The sequence below is a fragment of the Prionailurus viverrinus genome, chromosome C2 (genome assembly GCF_022837055.1).
Source record: "Prionailurus viverrinus isolate Anna chromosome C2, UM_Priviv_1.0, whole genome shotgun sequence".
NCBI classification, from domain to species: domain Eukaryota; kingdom Metazoa; phylum Chordata; class Mammalia; order Carnivora; family Felidae; genus Prionailurus; species Prionailurus viverrinus.
Genome location: NC_062569.1, coordinates 79,238,434 through 79,252,775, shown reverse-complemented (window position 1 = coordinate 79,252,775; position 14,342 = coordinate 79,238,434).

The following is a 14,342-nucleotide window of genomic DNA, read 5'->3' as shown; positions in this document are numbered from 1 at the left end:
TCTTTCACCACCCACTCCCGATCAATCCAATCTTGCTTTCAATCTTGTCAATTCTACCATCAAAGTATGCCTCAAATCTTTGCACACCTCCCCACCTGCACTGCTAGCTCCCTTCTTCTCTCACCAGGACTCCTACCAGAGCCTCTTAAAGAATCTACTCTCGGGCGCCTGGGTGGCGCAGTCGGTTAAGCGTCCGACTTCAGCCAGGTCACGATCTCGCGGTCCGTGAGTTCGAGCCGCGCGTCAGGCTCTGGGCTGATGGCTCAGAGCCTGGAGCCTGTTTCCGATTCTGTGTCTCCCTCTCTCTCTGACCCTCCCCCGTTCATGCTCTGTCTCTCTCTGTCCCAAAAATAAATAAAACGTTGAAAAAAACAAAAACAAAAAACAAAAAACAAAAATCAGATCATGTCATCACCCAGCCTAAAATATCCTAAATGATTTCTCAGTAAACTTAGAACAAACTCTAAATTCTTGTCCATAGGCTACAAAGGCCTCCATCGTCTGGCTCCTGATTCTCCCCCCAAATTCATCTACCACCAGTCTCTGCTTGTGCCATACCGACCTCTTTCAGGTCTCTGACCATGCCATGGGTTTACAGGGTTGTCTAGCCTCTGGTCCCTCTGCCCCGCACACTTCACCCCTCACCCTTGGCCTGGCTAATCCATCCTCCATTTTCACATCTCAGCTTAAAGCTTACTTTCATGGAGGGGCCTGTATCCTAAGTAAATTACGCCCTTCCCCCATTTCACAGTACCTTACTTATTTTCTGCAGCTCCGTTAACATAATTTATAATAAATACTCCTCTGTGGATGTACTTGTGTAATGTTTGTGTCCTCAACTAGACAATGGGCTCCTCCAGGGACAAGTCTGTAATTGTTCTTTGTATATGCAAAGTCTAGCCCAGTGCTTAGCATATAGTAGGTGCTTAATAGATAATTCTTGTGGCTGCAAAGCAGTCAGACCTGACGATATCAACATATGTGTATCCCATACTACAAAAACCTAACCCAGTGGGTGATAAAATAATGAAATACAGTCGACTGTGCCGTTTCTCCAAACTTTTTCGTTCCTGACCTCTAGAATCTTCCAGCCCTCCTCCATTTTCTTACTGACACTTCCCAGTTTTCAGAGTTGAGAAGGGACGTATCTTGGTGTTATGTTCCTTCGCTCTGCTCCCCTTGGACACATTTAGCTTTGTGCAGGAATGTGGCTTCCACAGGTGTGGTTGGGTGAGAGGTGTTGGGAACAGGAGGGGTGGAGAGGGAAAAAAAAAAAAAAAAAGGAACCATATGGGGGAGGTGGCTGCCCTTGCACAGCTTGGACATCGTCCCAGCTCACCCACGTCGGAGTTTTTTTTTACTGCCATATACATCCAGTATTCTCTCCTTCCCACCTCTAGGAATCTAAAAATAAGTGAGCTGTTGATCAAGGGCTTGGTGATGGCAAACCTGGCAAGTATGGGCAGACAGGCTCCCAATTCTAGAAGTTTCCTCTTGCCACTACCGCCTGCTATCCCTGGCCCCTGTTGAGACTGTTATGCACCCATCTACTAAGTTTGCTGGGTACTTTGTCCCATTTAGGTCCCTACTGTGATAGATTGCAGGAAGTAAGATACGGACTCTTGGGTTGTTTTTAATGTCAACAAAGCTCTGTTGCTTCATCCGCTGAATTATCGCTTTGTCCTGTTATTAAAGATCTTCTCTCTAGCACCCGTACTCCTATTTTCTCTCTTCCTCCCTGTCGAGAACAACTTGCCCTAAATCCCTTTTATATTTACCTCAATATTCATGGAGTCCACTCGGCTCTGGTTGCAGAGACAGAAGGGATAAATGCAGGAATTCTCTTAGGAGGACAGCACTGGCCCATGGCTTTTCCTGTCACTCAGGTCAGGCCTTTGGTAGAAAGTTATCCAACCTCATTTTAGTAACTCACCCAGCAACTCAGTTCCTGGAAAAATTTGTAGAAATCCACCTTGCTGATCCTAGAAAACAGCCCTGATAAATTTGGACTTTGTTTATGCCATTTGCTAAGACTGAAGTTAATTCAAAACAAATGATTTTTTTTTTCCTTTTGGGTGCAGGGGAGGGCTAGGGAGGGGCTAAGGTAGAAAGAGGAGGAAGAAAGAGGAAGAAGGTACCAAAAAGGAGGATCTAACACTGGATTTCAGTTCCCACTACTGGGAAAAGGTTCATTTCCAATTCTGCATTTCAAGAACAAAAAGACTTTCTGATGATCTTTTTTATTCTCTTTGGATCAGTATGAATCCTTAGCAGTTAATTTATGTCTTCCTGTATTTAAAAGGTTAAAATATTTCAGGAAGTGAAATTAATATATTTAAGGATGGTTACAAAGTCAAGACAGGGCACTCTACATCACCGTTCCCCAGATACAACCTGAGTCACAGAATCTGTCAGGGAATAACCTGGAAGCTTTCCTTAACTATGATAGTTCACTCATTAGTTTGTGTGTTCATTTGGCATTCAACAACTACTTTGAGCTGCATATTATAATACCCAAAGTGCTTTCTCTTGCACTGTCCTTGATTCTCCTGAGAACACTGAGAGGTAGTCTTTTAACAGAAATTACCATTTTAGAGAACAAGAAACTGAGACCCACAGAAGTTAGTCAGTTGTGGAACTTTAACTGGAACCCAGATCATCAGATTTCACATCAAACTCTCTTTCAGTTCTACCTAACTTTAATTTCACCAACATTTCCTAAGTGAGCAATGTGTTGGGCACAAGTCTAAGAAGACAAAAATGAAGCACTCTTCTCCTTGAGAAACATCTAGCCTATGGAGGAAAGACAGAACTTGAGGCAGGGCTGTGGGGCGGAGGTAAGTGCATGGGTCCTCGGAGTCTGGTGTAGAAAACTGTTGTCGAGAGTCAAGACTGAAAAGAATAGGAGGGCCTTGTTTCTCCATTCGCCATTCCGTTCGCCACTTGTTTCTCCGTTCTCACTGCCACCAAGTCTTAATATGCCTTCCCAAAGGATGGTTTTTATTAATGTCAGAATTCATCTTTCTCCGTCTCCTTTTCTTCTGAGCATTTTGCTGGCATTTTAGCACCAGGGCCTCCAAAGAATGAGGCTGTTCTTGGCAACTTAATGTTTACACATTGAAAGCTGCCCGACTAAGTAATTGTTAAGATTTCGGAAATCTTGTCTGGTGGTATTGAGCACGCATCGTTATCTCCAGTCCACCCTCTTGGCCGCAGAGAGGAAATGGTTATAACTGCTGGCAGATAAGCCCAACACTAGGTAGGCTGGGCCTTGCTGACTACGGTGCTATGGAAACTGGTCCGGATACAGGGCTGGCACCTGGAGATATCATCTGCCAGTTTATTACCCAAAGGTCCGGGATGCCCAGAGGGTTGAGGTGAACTTGGGCTTAGTTAAGTGGGCATCAAGCTCTATTAGGTGTGCAGTTCCTGCCAGGGATGGTCTTAGGTTCTGACATCCAGAGTGCGGATGTTACTGGAGGCTGTGTGCTCTCGGAGAGCATGAGGCTGGGTGACCTGACTGTTCCCGGTAGAACCTGTCAGGTACAAGAAGGTACAAAACCCAGGTCCAGGCAAAGCCCCAGCCTGCAGACTGAGCTAGCCTGGTGATCGTGGCTGGGAAGAGAGCCGAGACTCGTGGGGATCTTCTTGCACTGGATGTTGGGTATTACTGGATGGTACCTCGAGACGGCTGGGTTATATCTTGTTCTAATCGAGACTGGATGAAAAATTCGGAGACTGAACCTGCCCAAGGAGGGTGCCAATGCCTCAGAGTGACGTCAGAGTGGGAGGTAGGACACAGCATCTGAGAAGAAGCCATGTAGTTTTGCTTGGCTCGGAATCAGGACATTTGGGGCCCAGTCCTGACTCAGGGACTCTCTTCTGCCTGACCTAAAGCTAGTTTTAGCACCTTTCTGGGCCTTTGTTTCCTCAGTAGTTTGTGTGCTACCTGGGATCAGGGTCCCCTATTGTATTCATATTTGTTTCCCGTCATCTAGCATGATGGCATCTCTTTCATAAAAGACTTTCATTGAGCTGTGTGCTGCGTGAGTGAGTGTATAGAGTGAGCTGAGTGTGAAGAATTACATTAGTGGTTTCAGGGAAGAGGGGCCTATCAGAACCATGGTCCTCACCCTGGCTGCCTAGATTCTGATGTCTACCCCCAGGCCATTTTTCAAAATCCAGTGGTTCAAATAATAGTATACTCCCCAAAGTTCCTAACAGCCTGTGATTCTCAGAAGAAAAAAAAATTTTGAGGTTTATTTTTTTTTTCCTTAGCATTCACTAGCCAAACTTGTTATAAGAAACAAAAAATTGGGGCGCCTGGGTGACTCAGTCGGTTAAGCGTCCGACTTCAGCTCAGGTCATGATCTCGTGGTCCGTGGGTTTGAGCCCCGCCTCGGGCTCTGAGCTGACAGCTCAGAGCCTGGAGCCTGTTTCAGATTCTGTGTCTCCCTCTTTCTCTGACCCTCCCCTGTTCATGCTCTCTCTCTCTCTCTCTCTCTGTCTCAAAAATAAATAAATGTTAAAAAAAAAAAAATTAACGTCCTCTAGTTCCAGAAGAATCCCAAAGGCAGTCCATCTACCAGGAAAGCTCCTGGGTGGCCTCACAGAGACAGCAAAGTAACAAGGAAACCCTTGACGTTTGCAAATGCTATAAAACACCAACAAACAAGATAAGCACACTAAGACCAAGGGGGCAGAGGTAGATTAAAGATTTACAGATCTACCTAATTTGGGTCAATGTGCTCAGAAAGGATGATGTTTTGTTATTGTGAAAACGAGTGTCTCCCAGAATGAAAAGTCTTCTCCAAGAGCGAGTGGGCCACTCTCACTTTTGCTAGAAGGTCCTAAAGATGAGGGCAGCATAAATTTTAGGCCAAACATTCAGAATTGTGAATTAGGGGACTGGCTGCACTTAAAAGACTTCACCTAGGGCTTTTCAGTGTCTTCAGCTGTGCTTGTGAGTCAGATGTAGACAGATAGATAGATACATAGATAGATAAACAGATATCAAACTAATATATACACATTTATATAATTTGGAAGATAAAGAAAAAAATCAAGGGAGGAAAAAAGCATCTGTAATCCTATTACCCAAAGCAGCCAAAATGTTTTCTGCGTATTGTATACTCTTGTTTATATCTAGTCTATTTTTTTTTTATTTTTTTTAACATTTATTTATTTTTGAGACAGATAGAGACAGAGCATGAGCAGGTGAGGGTCAGAGAGAGAGGGAGACACAGAATCCGAAACAGGCTCCAGGCTCTGAGCTGTCAGCCCAGAGCCCGATGCAGGGCTCGAACTCACGGACCGCGAGATCATGACCTGAGCCGAAGATGGACGCCCAACCGACTGAGCCACCCAGGCGCCCCTATATCTAGTCTATTTTTTATGAAGAGTATTTTTAAACATAGTTGTTAATCTACCATATATGTATATAAAACTTTTCACTTTACCTGTTACCATAGGTGTTTTTCAATTCTATTTTTTTTTAAATTAGTCGTATTATACTTGATCATTCTCCATCCAACACCTTTTCCCTCAACCCAGTGATGATGGAACCTCACTTTTTTTGTTGTTAGCTATAACACTTAGACACAGATATTCATTCAAAGATTTTTTCGCCCTATATGTTTGAGTTTTTTCCCTGTACATTGTATGCGCCTCAAAGATAGGTTCCTAAAAGTAGAAGTACTGACTCAAAGGGCATGACTGTGTTTGTGATTCTTGAGACATGTGACCAAATAGATCACTGAAAGAGTCATGCTCACCAAAACGTAGTATGACAGGAGTCAATTATTTAAATGTCAGCCTCCATAGTGAACATAAGTATTGGTTCAAAGGTTTTACAAGCACTTGGCAGAGACGTTGATAGATGTGGGAAAAGACAGAAAAAAGGAAGAGACCCTTAAGATTCAAGTACAGCATGGGAACAAGACATCGTTGGTAACTGACAACTGGTTAGAAATTAATGAGGCCTTCCTGAATACACATCAAAGTAATAGCGGCTTTTGGTTTACCAAAGTGGATACTGCAGCAAAGTAAGTGATTCAGGGTGGCCTGGGTTGATGGGAAGCAACTCTACCGCTAATTTTGGGGGGTGGTCTTTGCAAACCATTCCCCTCTCTGGATCTTTCTCAGCTGTAGAACTAATAGGTTGAAGGCTGAGGAGAGTTTAGATTATAGTGTCAAATCCAGACGATGAAGACAAATTTACAGAGTCATGGGGTCCAGTAAGCTATTTGTCTCTAGACACCCAGAGTTACAACTCTGATGAGACCCACAGTTCTATCAGAGTCGTACAACGAAATAGCAGACATTCTAGGAAGCTCTCGGGACTCCCCCAACCTCAATTATGAAGCCTCAAGATCTGTATGTCCCATATGGACTGATGGCAAAGATTTTTCTGGGCCTTGTTTCCACAGAGAATCTCCTCAGAGAAATGTTGAGTCAGCAGCTTGATGAGGTGGCTTGAATCATCTACTGCTATAATGACATTTGGCCCTTTGGTGCCTCCTTAGTGTTCTCCTAACCATTCTCTATCTAAATGATGGCATATAGAAATTAGCTAAATTGCTTTCAATTTAGGAAACTAAAAGAATAAATGCAGGTTCTCTCATTTTCTGGACTCTATTTTGGGGGCATTGTTGAGTGAAAAGCAGGATCTCTTCAGATTTCAAGAGAAGCCTGGGTCACCTTTTGGAGGATCCTAGTATGGGAAAATGAGATAGAGAGATGGTGTATATATATATATGTGTGTGTGTGTGTGTGTGTGTGTGTGTGTGTGTGTGTATAATTTGTGTTTTTTAACAGAAAAATTGAGAATATAATATGGAGAACAACCCTGTACCAATTTCACCCATTATTAACATTCCATCTTAGTATGGTACACTTGTAACAATGGAGGAAACAATATCCACACAATATTTTTTTTTTTTTAAATTTTTTTTCAACGTTTATTTATTTTTGGGACAGAGAGAGACAGAGCATGAACGGGGGAGGGGCAGAGAGAGAGAGGGAGACACAGAATCGGAAACAGGCTCCAGGCTCTGAGCCATCAGCCCAGAGCCTGACGCGGGGCTCGAACTCCCGGACCGCGAGATCGTGAACTGGCTGAAGTCGGACGCTTAACCGACTGCGCCACCCAGGCGCCCCTATCCACACAATATTATTAACTAACATCCATCATGTGCTCAGATTTGTTTAGATTTACCTTCTCTCTTTTTCTGTTAAATATGTGTTGACATGAAGTTATCATGTCTCCTTAGGCTTCTCCTGGCTGTGGCAACTTGTCAGACTTTGTTTTTGATAACCTTGACGGTTTTGAGGAGTACTGGTCAAGCATTTTGTAGGATGCCCTTCTACTGGAATGTGTCTGATGTTTTCCTCATAAATAGACTGGGAAATGGGAGGGAGACCACAGAGGTAAAGAACCACTTTCCCACCTTCTGTCAAAGGTTCATACAGTCAACATGGTTTATCATTGTTGATGCTGACCTTGATGTCCTGGCTGATGTAGTGTTTGTCTGGTTTCTCCATGTAAAATCACCTCCCCCACCCCCTTCCCATACCACATTCTTTGGAAGGAAGTCACTATGCCCAGCTTATACTTAAGGAGAAAGGAATTATATTCTCCCTCCTTGAGGATAGAGTATCTACATAAATTATTTGGAATTCTGCCAGGGAAGTTGGGCTCTTCTCTTCCATTTATTAATTTTCCCCATAACTTATTTATATCTGTGTGAACTTTGGGTACTTATTTTATACTTCGGGTTATAATCTAATATGACTCTACCTTGTTGCTCAAATTTTCCTGCTTTGGCCATTGGGAGCACTTCAGTAGCTCCAGTGGCTCTGAAATATTCCCCATCGATGTAGAGGCTTTTTGTTTATCTTGATTTCCCTCCTTCTCCTTCCCCTTCCTCTTCTTCTTTTAGCGAATCTTTATTTTATGGTACAATCTGAGCACTAGGTGTGATCATGGCTACTGTGGCATCATTGCTTCTAGGCCAAATATATTTAACATTTGATATTGCAAATACCAACATGCATACAATCACGATACAACTGCACTATCCTTAAGACAATTCTAGACTTAGTAACAATATGAAGTCACGGCACTGTGGGAGATTATGAGGCTCCTATCCTGCGTCCTGCAGTGAGACCTGCACGCAAAACTTGTGCAGGACAGTCTTCTTTCCATCTTGTCAGTGTGCCCCTAAGACTGAACAGAACCTCCGTGGAGAGCACATCAAATGTCCAAATCTTCAGCGTTCTCTCAAAGTAAGGCCACAGCAAATGGTTCTTTTGCAGGGCTGCCCACCCTGTATTCGCTTTCCATGATAAGCTATGGAAAAAACAACAACAACAGTGGATTTAGAACCAGGGCATCAAGGTTCAAGATCTGGCTCTGTCAGCCATTCAGTGTATGTGGAAAATGCCTTCTGTCTGGGCCTCAGTTTCCATTTATGTAACACCGGTAGCATTGGATTAATTTGTTGCTAAGGACCCTTTCAGTTCTAGCATATTGTAACCCAGTAGTTTGACATTGAGAGACTCTAATGGGCTCCATGTCTGCTCATCCATGGGCAATAATATTGCAGAAAGTCTAAGCCAAAGGAGAAATGGTGGTAATGGGGAGCTCACTGCTAATAAGTAGGAGCTGCTTTATCACTTCCTGAGGATGCTGAAGTCTGTTAAAGACCCTATTTCGTCTAGACAATCAGGCCTGAGAAACTTTAGACCTTTCTTTTTAAAGAATGGAGATCAAAAAAGTATAGGAAATACTGAGTGAAAGTATGTCTTTTATTGCCTTCAAGTTTGTTCTGGAAGATCAAGGCTTTTTTTTTTTTTTTTTGTAAGGGCAAACTCCTCATCTGTTATTTCCTCTCACTTCAAATAATTACCTTTAAGGCAGTGATAGCTGAGCTACCTCTAAGTTTCTTACCAGGAATCTCTCTCTAGGTTTTTTTTTTTTCCTTCCTTCTTGTGTGGGGTGTGTGTGTGTGTGTGTGTGAATGTTATGACATATTTTTCACATCCACATGGGGCCCAGTGGCTTAAAGACTGCCCAGTTTACAAGTGTCATCTCCTTCCTATCATTGACTGGGACAGTTTCCAAAAACAAACAGAAGGAAAAAAAAAAAAAAAAGAACTACAGTACTGAAAATACACTTGAGAATTGTCACAGCTGATTATAAATGCTGGAGATCAAAGGTACAAGGTCTCAGAACCTGTCTCCTCCAACTCAACTTTAAAAATCTTCAATTGGTTTTTGAACCCACTCAGCATAACCCCAGACTTTGGTCTACAATTGGTTAAAAATTGATAGAGGGGAGGATTCTAGGACTGCCTTCTTTACTTAGAAGTTTAAATTTTAACCCCTTCCCCCACGCCAGGTACACACATAGATATAGCTCCTTTTCCGTTCCCCCATCTTAAAGTCATGTAAATATGTATCTGGATATAAAGGTATAGAATTTAGAACAGATAGCTATCATGCAAATCACCCGGGTTATTTCTTCACACGGTTGAGGAAACGGAGTCCTGACAAGTGGTTTTGCTCCAGGTTCTAGAACAGAGTTCCGGGCAGCACTGTAATTAGAAACCCAGGGTTTTTTGGCAACGAATCCAGGTTGTTGTTGTTTTTTTCTCCCTACCTCGCACCATGCCCCTGAGGAGGTAACGTGTTTTTGTGTGTGTGTCTGTATGTACATATGTTACACAGTCATGGACATGTAGAAAACATGCACCAAGCATCTGTAGTCTGACCTCAGGGAACAGTTTAATGACTCGAATTTCAGGCAGCTGAAAGGTTTCTGCGGGTGGAGGTTGAAATAAACAAGAAAAGCCACTGTGGAGATGTGAATGGAAAAGTACCGAAAGCACTCCCTCCCTCCGCACATTCTTCCGCTCTCCAGCTCTGCCTGCCATCAAGCCGGGCTTCAGATAGGCTTCTGCATAGCCAGGTGTACAGAGGGTGGTGTGGAGAAGAAGGAGAAAAAAAAAAATGCAGGCACAACACGCAAATCAAGTTTTTCCACTTCTGGCCTTAGGTAGTAAAGACAGCTCTGCCGCAGGCAGGGTGGGCCAGCTACCCAGAGTTTACAAACACTCAAGTGCTTTCCTCTCTTCATCCCTTCCTGGTCCAGCTGCTGCTTTCCTTCATGCTAAAGTTTCATAGGAAGTGAAAACCCTGCTATTCAAAACAGTGATCCAGTGCAATCCAGTGCAATAAACAAATGATTAGGTGCCCCGCCCCCCCATCACTTCTCTATTTTAAGGTCCCGATATTTATTTCCATTTTAAATAAGTGAGAAAAGTGTGGAAAATCAGTGTTGTTGGGGATGGGGTGGGGGGGACTCTGAGCTAGGCTGAAAAGGTTTCTAAAGAAAAAAAAATCTCAGAATAAAACAGGCTGAAAGCAGGCAGCATATGGATCAAAATTAAACGTTGACACTTCTTTTTCAGAAGGTAGTAGCTGGAAATCATCTTCTGGGTTTTTTTTTTTTTTAATGTCTCAAAACTTTCTGCTCAATTTTTCTAAAATATACCAAGAAAACTCCTTTCTTTCTCCAAGAATACGCGGAGCTCGTTTACAATAGGTCTAAATGAAGAATTTGAAAGAAAAGGAATAGGTAAAATTTTATGCATCAGCTGGACAGTGTCTCCCACACCCACCAGAAGTCACGTAGAATAGCACAGCGCCAGAGACAAACGTAACCAAACCCAATGCCCATCAAAATGCAGTATCGTCAGGACTTGGATTTCGTTCTGAGAAACAATTTACAGATTATAAGGAGCCCAGAGCAGTCTTGCTTTCCTCAATTCTGCCAGAAAACAGGATACTCTCCTCCAAAGCCAGGTAGGCAGATCACCCTCATTCTCCTGAAATGATGCAGGCCCCTCAAAGGAATACCCATTTTCAGTTCTGTCCTGGCGTCACGCATGCCTCTGGTGAGGGCCACCTCCCCTCTTCAAAGAGTGAAACCTGGGGGGAGGTGAGTGATTGATCTGCAACGTTCCCTCCAGTTCTAAAATCTCTAATTCTGAGATGTGAAACCTTAGAGACCTACCAAGGTGTCAGAAGTTCCTGACAGGTGAAATCAACTTCCTGTTTGGAGCCTCCTTAAAAAGAGGACAAGAAGGTGTTTATTCCAAGGATAGCTTTCTTTTCAGCTATGACTGGATTGTGGGGAACTGGATGCAAAATCTGTTCGTTAATTAAATGTAATATTAGGACCAGGCTATTTGATTTGTAACAAACCTTATATTTACGCAGCAGTTGTGTTTAGGAACCTATTACTATGCCCATCCCCTGGGCAAAGGGCCTGACCTGGTCTTCTGAGTATTAATAGCCAGGAACAATTAAATGATAAGACTGATGGATACCTAGTCCCTCCAAGTCGACAGGAATCACTCATAAGACCCCAGACATGGAATCTCTCCTTAGAGCTTCTTAAGGATGATTTAAAAGAATTTGAATACATTCTTTCTTTAATCCTATATAACATAGCACTGCTGGAGTGAAGGAGCCCACACAGTGATGCCAACTGGCTACTGATGGGGAGAGATCAAGAATGAGGGAAAGAAGGCTATTCTGGAAGAAATTCAACTGGTATAAAATCTGACAGTTACGCTCCCAGGAATTGAAAAGAGATTGAGGAGTGGGTGCACAATTTTCCTCATTGTTCACTCAGTAGAGAGAAAGGGATCTATCCAAACATAGTCTCTATCTTTAGAATATTTTCAATATTTTTTTTCTTTTAATGGTGTCCTTCCGATCAATTTCTTTCAGTGTAAACACTGATTTGGCAAAAAAAAAAAAAACAAAGCCAAAAACAAACCAAAACAAACAAACAGAAAAACAAAACAGTCGTAGAAATGTGGGACTCTGGCACTTGGTCCCAGAAATAATGTGCTGAAAAGGTTCGAGGTTCCTTGTGGTGGGGTTAACTATCTATAAACCAGGCCTGGTAAGTTTTCCCTGTAAGGGCTCCCTGCAAAGAATTAAAAAGGGCTGAGGTACAAGAAGGGTGAATTCCTTCCCAGCCCCCATTTTGGCTGGTTCTATAGCCAGTGGGAGCAGATTTCCCTCTGCTCTGCAGCGCCCCCATGGGGCTAAGATTGGAGTGGCAAAGAGAACGCAGGAGGGACAAACGGTGTTTAAGGTTTGGGTTGGTCAGGGGCGCTGGCAGGGGACCAGTGACACAGGATGGCAACTTTGATTAGAAAATCCATGAAAAATCATATAAGTAATGTCCATCATAGGATCAATAATAGGGCAGAGGCATACATCTCACATTCCAAACCATACAGATACACCCGAGAAACCCTGAAACTCTTGCTGCTCGTAAAGATAGAAAAAATGTAACACATATAAATGCACAGAGAAAATCACTTCAGCAAAATCGGGGTATCATTTTGAATCCAGTGGAATTCATTTAAAACTCTGAAAAGGAAGGGGAAGGAGACAACAAAAAAGCAGACAGTCCGCCTTCTGGCAGAATGAATCTGCACTTGACAGTCTTTGGGGGTAAAATGTTCATTTCAACAACAGTGACAGGATTAGGCCTATGTATATTTTTCAAAAATCCTTTACAAGACAGGCTCTTCTGCAGAGGCTGCAGTAATCCATCTGTCAATAAGTATTAAAATATTCAGATTTCATAGAAACAGATACTTACGCATAGTTCCTAAGCCTCAGACCTTGTGGAAAATAATCAACCCCTTTGGACCTCTCCTGGTTCTAAAATTCCCAACACAGCCTTTTAAAGGTGGTGGTGGGGCGGGGGTGCATTGACAACAGCATTTTCAGCAATAGATCTGAACTTCCCGTGGACTTTTCCTGGGAAAAGGAACCCAAATATCCCAGGAAACAGCCCGCAATCTTTCAGAGCTCTGCTCACTCCTCCATTATAAACTCAAATTTGAGGTTGGGAGAGGTAGATTATTTTGGGACATATCTTTTTTGGAAATTAACATGTGCAGAAATTTTGTGGAACCTTTAAGAACTCATCTGTAATTTAATGAGTCGCCTGAAGGACTCTCCTAGCCAAGGCTCAGAACAGCCTGACCTTTGAAAGCTGCTTCTGGTCCAAACATTTTGGGTTAATTCTTGAGGAATCTGAAATATTATTTTCCCCTCACACCCTTCTTTTAAGAGAGAGACATAAAAGAAACAAGAGTCTCCCTCATTCGGGGATGAGTAGGAGGGGAAAAAACCCCAACCAACATTTAAATAGGGAAACTGGCAGTTCTGAATAAACAAACCAAGGCCCACAGTGAAATGATTCTGCACTGCATTTGCCTTTAAAAAGAAAGGAAAAAAGAAAGAAAGAAAGAAAGATTTCCCCCTTCTCCTCCTCCTCCCAACTAGGCTCGAAAGCTAAGACTGTGCTGCGTGCAGAGCGCTGTAGTTGTAGCACAGTCTGTTCTAAATACACGCAGTATCTGTGATACTGGCACCGCAGGCCTTTAGAATTCCCTCCGGCTGATCTCTTAAACACAGACAGAAGAGATTTTTTACAACGACCTTGAAACGAGCCGGGGCGGGGGGGGGGGGGCGGTTGCGGGGGATCAAGACCTTAAGAAAAAGGAAAACACAAACCTGTATTTGGTTCACATAATTTTGTAGGACACATGCATACACATACCCAAATACACACACGTTCCTTTCAACAAGACATTTCCTAACAGTCAACAATAACAGAAAGAGTAAACCCACCACTTGCTGTCCTGGAAAGAAACAAACCAAACCAAAACAAATCCTTTGAACATGTCCCTCAAGCGCTGGAGTGCCTCCTCTCAGTAAAAGTCCAAGGGAAAGAAGAAAATTGCAGCCTCCCCCCCCCCCGCCCCGCGCCCGCCCCCCAAAAAGTGGGGGTTGGGTTGTTACATGCGATCAAATATTTAAGCTGCTTTCAATAGTATCAATATTAAAATAACACATCTTCTTTAAAACGCATGAGAGATTAGATGGGGAAAAAAAATCACACACACACACACACACACACACACACACACACACACCAAAATCCAACCGATGCGGGATCCTACTATTTACGTAACACCACAAACTTGAAAAAGGCAAAAATCAGAAGCAAAAAAATCCGAAAATCGTCAAAATACAACAACCAAAAAATCCCAAGCCACCACATCAACAAGGAAACAAAACAAAACAAAACCAAAAAAATCCGACCCAAATAAAATAAAGCAAATGAACCCACCGAAAACTGCTTGGCAAATATTTTTCTCGTGGTGCCTAATATTCTAGCTGGAAAGAGCTGTGGTGTTTATTGTTTTTTTCTCTTACTCGCCTCTAAAGCTACTATACAGAA